The sequence below is a fragment of the Sander lucioperca genome, chromosome 20 (genome assembly GCF_008315115.2).
Source record: "Sander lucioperca isolate FBNREF2018 chromosome 20, SLUC_FBN_1.2, whole genome shotgun sequence".
Lineage (NCBI taxonomy): Eukaryota > Metazoa > Chordata > Actinopteri > Perciformes > Percidae > Sander > Sander lucioperca.
In genome coordinates this window covers 9745580-9755037 of record NC_050192.1, presented here as the reverse complement: position 1 = coordinate 9755037, position 9458 = coordinate 9745580, and the positions used below count along the sequence as shown (strand labels likewise).

At 38.3% G+C, this 9458-nt stretch overlaps 2 long non-coding RNA genes across 2 annotated transcripts; both read right to left on the bottom strand.

Annotated features, from left to right (window-relative positions):
- Positions 1–3231: 3231 nt before the first annotated feature.
- Positions 3232–4778, bottom strand: LOC118494016. Its single transcript, XR_004896088.1, has 2 exons — positions 3857–4778; positions 3232–3720 (listed from the first exon to the last, which is right to left on the bottom strand). It is a non-coding gene; the product is annotated as an uncharacterized LOC118494016 (long non-coding RNA).
- Positions 4779–8826: 4048 nt separating this feature from the next.
- LOC118494004 lies at positions 8827–9186 on the bottom strand. The gene is made up of 2 exons (XR_004896065.1): positions 9152–9186; positions 8827–8965 (listed from the first exon to the last, which is right to left on the bottom strand). It is a non-coding gene; the product is annotated as an uncharacterized LOC118494004 (long non-coding RNA).
- Between the last annotated feature and the right edge of the window lie 272 nt (positions 9187–9458).

Below are 9458 nucleotides of genomic sequence, written 5' to 3'. Positions count from 1 at the left end.
TTTGTTAACCTAATGTAGAGGGTAATGCTTTATCTTGTATGTCAATAATGTAAAGAAAAATGTAATTCAGTACAAAGCGTAGCAGAAAATAGTTCTGATTCATTTATTGGACACTTTTTTCTTCATTTATGTTGAGTTGTATGCTTGCTTTCTAATTTTGGCATGTCCAGTTAACCTGGCCTGCACTAAATACTCTCTGGGCTATGCTAGATTAATTGGAGTAAACTATTGTTTTCAATGACCAGATGGACACTAAAATGGACATGTACACAGCAATGCACCAATCACAAGTGGGTCGATGCTGGAGACACTGGAGTATCCATTAATCAGCCCTCAGCAGTCCTGTCCAAGTGTACCCCCCCCCCCCCCCCCACACACACACACAGTGCACCTTCAGGTGTAATTGCTGACCATCACACTTGGCAGTTGGACCACATGGTGAGCTTTTTAGATTGACAGGCGCTGAATCCAGGGAGCAAACAGTGGACCTGAGCGCGGCAGCAATAAGAGAAGGTGAAGCCAATGCCTCACTCCACAGCAACAAACGGGGACATTTCTCAGAGCTATCAGCCTTTGAATCAGACAGGCCGAGATTAAAAGAGAAGTTATCTGCACTGCAAAGTTTTTCTCCCTTAAAAAGACGGGACTTTTTGTGTGCTGTTTTAAGAGCTCCTCAAAGACACCAGAACAGTTTCTCCATTAAAACCCCTCATATCAGATATAAATTATCCAAGTCCATAAAGTAAAATCAAACTATTTAAACAGGAATTGTCTTTAAACTATGAAAGGTTTATATCTGTTCAGTTGTCACACTAGTAAACTGTTGCCAGTTGTCCCTGCCAGCATGCTGCCACAATACTTCACCTAAATAGTGCAGCAGTGTGCCCCTTGCAAAAACAAATGCCATTTAACATGATCCAAAAGTGGACAACCAATAATCAACACCCCTCCCTCTGGCATCAGCTCCGAGTGACCTGCATGAGCTATTCAGGTTTGTTGGACACTACTGCCACTGTGTGGTAGCTTTAAATATGACTGTAGCACAGATCAACACCACCATAGGAGAGCTTCAGGTCATTTTTGAAGGGTATTTTGTATGATGGGGTGCAATGCTCTGGGGTATGGCTAGGCGATATGGAGAAAATCAGATATCGCAATATTCTTGTCCTAATACCTCGATGTCGATATTGCGGTGATATAAGGGTTGACAATTGGTGCTTTAACAAAATATCTTCACAATGAGATTTAAGATAAATAATCTTCAGTAATGTAGACATGACTAAGTGGGTAAAGGTAAAAATGATGGAAGAGCTAGAACAGTCTGGTAACACAGAACTACCTCACTTTACTGTAATGCAGCCTTTAAAACCAGGAAAAGACAACATTTATGCCATATTACGATTTCCAAAATCTTAGACGATATCTAGTCTCATATCACGATATCAATATATCGATATATTGCCCAGCCCTACAGTGGGGACTTGCAAGTCTTTAAATTGTGTCAGTAGTTGTCTGCTGTAGCGCTACTGATGGTTTTCATCTGGCCAATCTTTTGACTAGCTATACATATATCACGTTGGTTATTCTGTAGGAAATTTAGAGCTGCATGTTTTCTTTAAAGGCTCAGCCTGAGATATTTTCACACATTCCAGACAAAAAGTTAATGTTGTGGGAATCTATGCTGAAACAATGAGATGTCCCTAAACTCAATGTACTAAATTGTAAAAGTTTAAAAGGCTAATAGCAAAACAATTGAGCATACCATGTATAGGTATGGTCTTTTATGCGCTTTAATGAGCACATTAGTTTTACAATCATTTGATCACTGTATTAATTTAAAAAAAAAAGTATATAGCTGTACATCATTTTTTTTTAGCACTACTACATCATTATAATTTAATTCTATTTAAATGTCAATCGGTTTACACATTGTGTAGTATGAACAGGGTGGCATTTTATTATGTAATCCAGAATTAAACTGAACCTTTGATTGTGGAGTTTGACCTCACCTGAATAATTAGTCTAATGATAGAGGAATGAAATGTACAGACTAAAGGGCCATCCACACTGAGAACGATAACTAACCATAACTATAATGATGTGAACACAGTGATAACGTTCTGTAAACTATGTCAAGCACGCACTGCACGCTCCAGCTGATAAAACATACAGCAGACGTGGCAACATATAATAGGAAGGTCTGTAGTAATATCCTATACATTTGAATACAGGTACATTTTATGAACGAAAAGTCTGACCAGCGGAGCCCAACACGCAGACGCCACTGCCTTCCCCAGGAAACAGCAGGCGCACAGCGCGCCACAGATTAGAGCGAGCAGGTGGTGTCAGATCTGTGCAGAGCACCGGAACAAAAACACAGGCAGTATGACAATCCACTCTAAAACAAGATTAACTCTGGTTTCTGGAACATGATACTTTCAAAGCGCTGACGTTTCAAAATAAATATAAAAATAAAGGATCATAGCCCCACAGAGGAGAAAAGTCACACCACTGACCACCTGTGGGAAACATATCTCCCCGCTGTGGCTCTGTCGCATCATGTTGTAAATTCAGATTGATTCCAATTGGTTGTCAGTGTTTTTATCATTCATCCAATCGCTCCAATAGGGATCACGATACCGTTCTCCACCGTCTGTAGTTGTGGCGAGGACTCCATCCACTTGATAATTTTTAAAACTTTATATTTATAGTTATCGTTCTTGGTGTGGAACCTTGCGGTTTTGGGGAATATAATAACTTGAAAACTAGAAATTACTTAGTTTCTAGTCTAAGATGTAGAGAAGTCTGAAAAATCTGACTTGTCATACAGGAGCTTGAATTTAAAAAGAACAAACATTTAAGATTCACCTGTCTACATAGTCATACATTCAGGTTTAGGTTTATAGTTTCAGGTTCCTTCACTTATTTCGGGGTGTGCAAAAAAAAAAAAAAAAAATCCATATTGGAATCGTGATTCAAGCTCTACCGATTCAAAATGGATTCATAGAATTCCAAAAATTTTTTAAAAATTGTACGTCTACTGCAGTCACATGGGAAAATTAACTACATTTACACACTGAATCATTTTTGAATCAAGACATTTTCTGAATCGTGCTACATAATATACCTTATAAGTTACTACTGTAATTTATTTAATGAAGTTTAAATATGTACAGCTGTCTTGGGTTGCTTAGACATTCAATTTACAAAAACAAAACAAGTAGGCAATAATTTCTTGTATAACAGCACATTTATTCAACATAGTTAACCTTTAAAAACACTAAAATCACTTATAATTTGTTTAAATACAATTACACACTAATGTTGGATGGCACAATATTCGCACATGACATTTGGATTTCTTGCAAACAGTCAAGATTAACCAAAGGGCGTTAAATGTCACCTTATGCCAGTCACGTGAAGACCGACCTCCTTGGTCTCCTGCTCCTCTCACAGCAGAGCCATGTGTCCGGGCAGGGGCGACCTGGAAAACGCTCAGACAACAGTAACTGTGGAAAGCACTTTCGGCCCCAACATCGCATCACAATGTACTGTTGCCATCAATGACAATGCAGTGCAACACAATACCTGCCCGGGTTTACCTGGATTTCACAAACCGTGGCCAGGCGAGAGTGGAGGTGCGTTCGATTCGTTCCTCTGGGCGGCGCCACGCAGGGCTCAGGAGCGCTCCCTACTGGGCGGGCACCGTCTAGTGCGCCGCTGTGAGACAAATAAAGCCCAACCATGAATCATGCGACAAAGCAATCATACAACATGTGCTTATAAAAACAAAAAACAAAACACAAGATGCATATATCACACTCTTACATAAAGAATTTACAAAGTCATTGCACACCTTTTAACCGCCCTTTTCGAAAAGTCACTGCAGAGGACAGACCAATTTCATAACGTCACGTAACGTTAGACCAGTTCAATCCGGTTACCAAAAAAGGTCAAACGCTTCCTCGAAGTCCCTCTGTTGAAAGGCAAGGCAGCTCTCATAATCAGATTCCACTGCAGCATACACACTGGGTAAAAGGGATTCATTATACAGATGTGTAACGTTAGATGTTTCATGTGAAACAGGAGCTGTCTGGATGTTCGCCCTCATGTCTTCGTACACATTACCCATCAGGTACTGCGTGGTGTTTTCCGGCGCCATTGCTCCCGATGGTTGACGGTGCGTACAGGCCGCAGCGGGACTTTCCTCATACACTGACTGCTTTTTCTCTTTCGCCTTATACACGGACTGTCTTTTCTCTTTCTTTCCGATGTCTCCCAGGGCTTTGTGGAGTTTAGCCAGCTGTGTCCGCCTCTGTTCCCGATGGAGGTATTTTCGGATGGTCGCCCTCACCGCGCTGGCTCGACACTGTTTAAGGGCCTCGTCCCCCTCTGTGGCGACACGGAACAGTTTCCACCTCAACTTCGATCCAGGCTTCATGGCTTTACGCTGGCAGTCAGTTTTAATGTGTTTCGGTCTGGTATCCATTGCTTCTACACACATCTCCGACCCCAAAAATAACAGTGGAGAAAAAATGTCGACTGCGGCTGAGTGACTTGGCGGTTTCTTCTCTCGGAGAGCAAGTTAAAAGTGGCTTCTCTGAGTTAAAACAAAGTAAAAACTGGCAGGGATAGCCTTTTGTAACAAATGATCCTCTTTGAATCTCAAAAACTAGAACAATGAGTTTCTAAATATAGGGAGCTCAAACAACACGTCTCGCTCGAACGTTCTTCCAGTCAAGCTTACGTTACAACGGAGGGCCTACGTTGCGTTTTATGAAGAAAAAAACACCCACAATCCTTTGCGTTCTGAAACTAACAGTAGGGATTGCAAGGCAGTGCTGCCATCTCCTGGTGTGGAATGAGACATGCGAAACCCTTACTGATACTTCAACACAAACTGAATGAGACATTAGGTAATATAATTTTTTTTTAAAAATCACGTGAATAAAAGCAGACAAAATATACAATATAATTATGAAATTGTAAAATAATCTGAAAGTTTACCTCTAATTGTCCTCTTTTCAAAGCCTATCTTTATTTCACAACCGTTACCAGCTTCAAAAAAACAGCTAGTCACATAACTGGTTCTGCCCTGTTTGTCTTTGACAAACAGACTTGGTGGCATTTTGGAAAATCAGTGATTCGGAAATTCAGTTGTGAGAAAAAATAGTATGTAAAAAGGACATTTTGAAGTAAAATAAACATTTTTATGCATTTATTTCATGCTATCTTATTTATTTTGTTTGAACACTTTCTCATCTCCATACTTATACAGTATATTGCTATTTATACCCAACACGGTCAATATCAAATAAATAAGTCATTATAAAATAAAAAATGACATGAATACATACAGAAAAATATAGAAACAAGCCAACAAACTCAAGCCATCAACATAATACAAAATGCAACTCTTATTTTGAAATGTTCACAGTAACAGGGTTTATTTGTGTTCATTTTGTTTGTAAAGGTATTTTTTTTTAATGTTTGACACTTTTATTGCATATATTGTCCATTTTAATGGTACACCTATTGTCAGTCACCAGTGCCTATTCAACCCTTCATCACATATCCAAACACCAGTTGCATAATCATATAAACTGAAATTATTTTTACTCATTTCATTTCTTTTTCATATAGTCTTTTTTGCTTTTTCTGCCCCATAATTCTGCAACTTTATCATCAAATGCTCTAACCCACAGTCCTCCGACTAAATTACAGTACAGTGATACGTGGTTTGATGAGTGCACTGGTCTTTTCAAATGATAAGCACAGTTACCTTGCACTCATGCTAGAGAGAAACTATAGAGAGAAACTATTTATTCACTAAAAGGATAGTTTCTCATTTATTTTCAACTGAAAATGAATCAGTAGCACTCTAAAGTGCAACCAACCAAGTATGTCAATGGCAGCAGGTATATTTGTGTAGCAGTACCAAGTCAGTTTGATTATACAGAAAAAAAACTGTTGTGATCTTATTATATATTTCAATAAATTGTAATCATGTAACTAATGACAATGACATTTTCAGGCGGCATCCTCTATGTCTTGCTTTTCTTTATTGAGTAACTCAAAAATGTAATACCCACAGTCATCTTGTGGAAATACAATACACTAAAGTATTGCAATCAAATTCAAAATGATGCCATTAGGATACAAAGCAGTTAACAAAATAACACAATATCTACATCCCACAAGAATATTACAGTGATATGGACGAGGATACATCCCAATTAGATCACTGTAAGTGTAGGCCATTAAAGTGATATTATTATATAAGTGATTTGTCAATAATTGACATGATTCTCTAGGGAAATTATATGTTTGTGTTCCACTAGATGGCAGACTCCAACATGAAATGCATTTTGCAAACACTGAGCAGATATTTGTATGTACCACCAGAGGGCAGCATGTAGATGACAGTGTGGTCATTGTATTATAAGTACATATCAAATACTCTCTTGTGGACATCTGTTTCAATCAATGGTCTCTTAAAGGCTCTGAGTGTCTTTGAAAAAATATCCTTAGTCATACCAGTGTTTTTGTGTGTGTGTGTGTGTGTGTGTGTGTGTGTGCGTGTGCGAGTGCGTGCGTGTGCGTGTGTGTGTGTGTGTGTGTGTGTGTGTGTGTGTGTGTGCGTGTGTCCTTCAAACCAATCCCAATTATCTAGCTATATAAATTAGCTGGATAGCGAAACGTAATTTACTCTTACCAGCGTATTTCGTCCATAGCAATTCCGATCAATCAGTCGCAACACGTTCCAGTTAGAGAGTAAATGCTGTAAAAATATACTTTGTAAATCTTTACAACCATTCCCAGAAAGAACCAAGCAGGCCTGCCTTATTGCACAATCCAAATTCTCTTAAAAACTTTTTTACCATCTTCAAGCTTGTTATTGTTTCCTGAAGTGAAGGGATTTTGAGAACGGCAACACACAGAGAGCAGAAGGTGAGGGACAATGGCAGTTATCCTGGAAATGTATGTTGATCCACACTAAGTGAATGGTCAACTGCTGATATCTTGAGCAGGATGCTAAACACTGTTGTTTTAAAGCTGACCCTGTGCTTAGTGGAAGGGAAACAGACAAAAGATAAATATCTCCCATGAGGCTTTACAGAGGATCAGAAGGTCAGCAGAGGAATTGTCTTTCTTTCTAAGTGTTACATCCTCTGAAATCAAACTGCAACGTATAGTTCAGCTACTTTGTTGTCGTGTTTTGTAAAAAATAACCATGGTTAAATATTTCTTCTTTGAGTAAAAAGCATCTTTCTGGTAAAAAATAATAATCTGTAGTTCTACTTTTTGCCCTTCTTCTCCGCTCCTTATCTCGGCTTTGAAGATTCTTTGCTGCAGATTTCATAGTAATCCAAACAGTTTTGTATAAGAATTTCGAAACATGTTGAATGATACATCCAGCTCTTTTTGTGCCAACATTGGCGGTCTGTCACATAATAGTGCATAAAAGCCGGCTGCTAGGAATAGAGGTAAAATTTGATGTTAACCTCTGCTTTGATGATCGAGTTTTCTTCTGTAAAGCACTTTGTAACATTGTTAAGAAAATTTCTATATAAATAAGTAATATAAAGTGTATTCAGGGAAACTTGCCATAAACATCTTTAATTTCACAGAGACACTAATGAGAGCTGCAATTTCTCTGGATCTTGTGTTAATCATTCATACCGGAGAGATTAGTGCTGATGTTGTCGGTATGGTCTGTTGTTTAAGCAGTGGTATACTGAGGGATGGAGTTGTGATGGGATTTTAATGTGCCTTCTATAATGTGGTTTAGCCTTTCATGAAATAAATTGCAATGCTTGAGGTTGGCTTTCATGATAACTATATTTTAAATTATATCAAATAGAATGACTAAAACTCTTGACAAGATTATTGTGATAAAGTTATACTTCAAGATGCATTTTTTTAACACATGGGAAAGAAAATCACTTAATAGAGCAATAATCTCACAAAATACATCACTGATACTTTCTGCATATCAAGTTGTTATGGCTAATGGTTGGATTGTGACTTAACTGGCAGACTTATTGATCTTTTAGCTCTGGCTTGGTCCACAAGCTCCCGCAATGCTTCTTCACTGGCCACAGGTTTACTTTGTTTCTTTGCCATTTTGTGGTGGACAGTTAGTGTACACTTGGCGTCTCTAAGCTTGTTTGCTGAAAGTAGTTTTATATGGGTTGGATGGGGCCGAAAGCTGTGAGACTCAACCGTAAAGTCATGACAGAAATCAGCTAGAATCTGCATGTATTGGGTGTTATTTGTCAGTGGGGTTAAGTAGCCTAATTTGATCATTGTTAATATAAATACCCCTCAATGCCAGTTTAAGAGTTCTACTCTTATTCCAGAAGGTGCAAAGGATATTCTGTAGCCTGACAAGCCAGACCCACATGAAGATGTTGACCCTGGCTGCAAATTACATTTGCTGCTGCTAGGGTGCGTCTAGATTTCTAGGCTATATATTCTGTCTATCTCCTGTACATAACAATAGGTGTATTGCCGTGGTGGGGTTCATTTGTCAGGGAGACTAAGGGACAAAGATTTGTCACCTACTGTCCTCTGTGCAATGTATCCATCCTGTTGCCAGTATTTTCAACCAGTAAGAAAATACTTTATTAGGGTTCATTGTATTAAATACATTATTTTGGAATATGCATCATGTCAACAAAATATAAATTTAAACCTGCAACTGATTTTTGGCCTGAGCAGAATAAATAAGCTGTGAACACAACATAGACATATCGTCACCTTCCTAAAATAATTGCCTAAGTCATTTTTTGACAAAAAGTATTTTTTTTGCCTAAATCATCTCCTCCATGGTGCTGGCCACCTCTGGTAAAATTGCCTACATCCTCAGTTGAACAGGTCTTGTGATTCTACAGCTTGAGTATAATTGCCTATGTCAAGCATGTGACTTAGGCCGTTTAGTTTTTTGTGTTTTTTGAAAAAACTGAAAAAATTACTTTTGACAAAAATGATTTTTTTTCCTAAATCATCTCCTCATGGTGCTGGCCACCTCTGGTAAAATTGCCTACATCCTCAGTTGAACAGGTCTTGTGATTCCACACATTTAGTATAATGGCCTAAGTCAAGCGTGTGACTTAGGCCATTTAGTTTTTTGTGGTTTCTGAAAAACCTGAAAAAATGACTTAGGCCATTATTTTAGGAAGGTGACGATATTCAAGTTGATACGGCTAGGTTTAGTTTGAATGGACCTTCTGAAATCAATAAAACACACGAGCACTGGTCAAAACAAGAGGCAAACTTTTAAATTTTGTTCATTACTGGAATTCAATCAGGAGAGACTTTGTTGCAGATATGCAAGATTTATTTGTAAGTTACATATGCAAAATATGAGTTATATATAGTCTTTGGTGATTGGACTCCATCGTATAAAATGTATATATGATTTAAAGGGTTAGAAAAACCCAGACATATCCCCC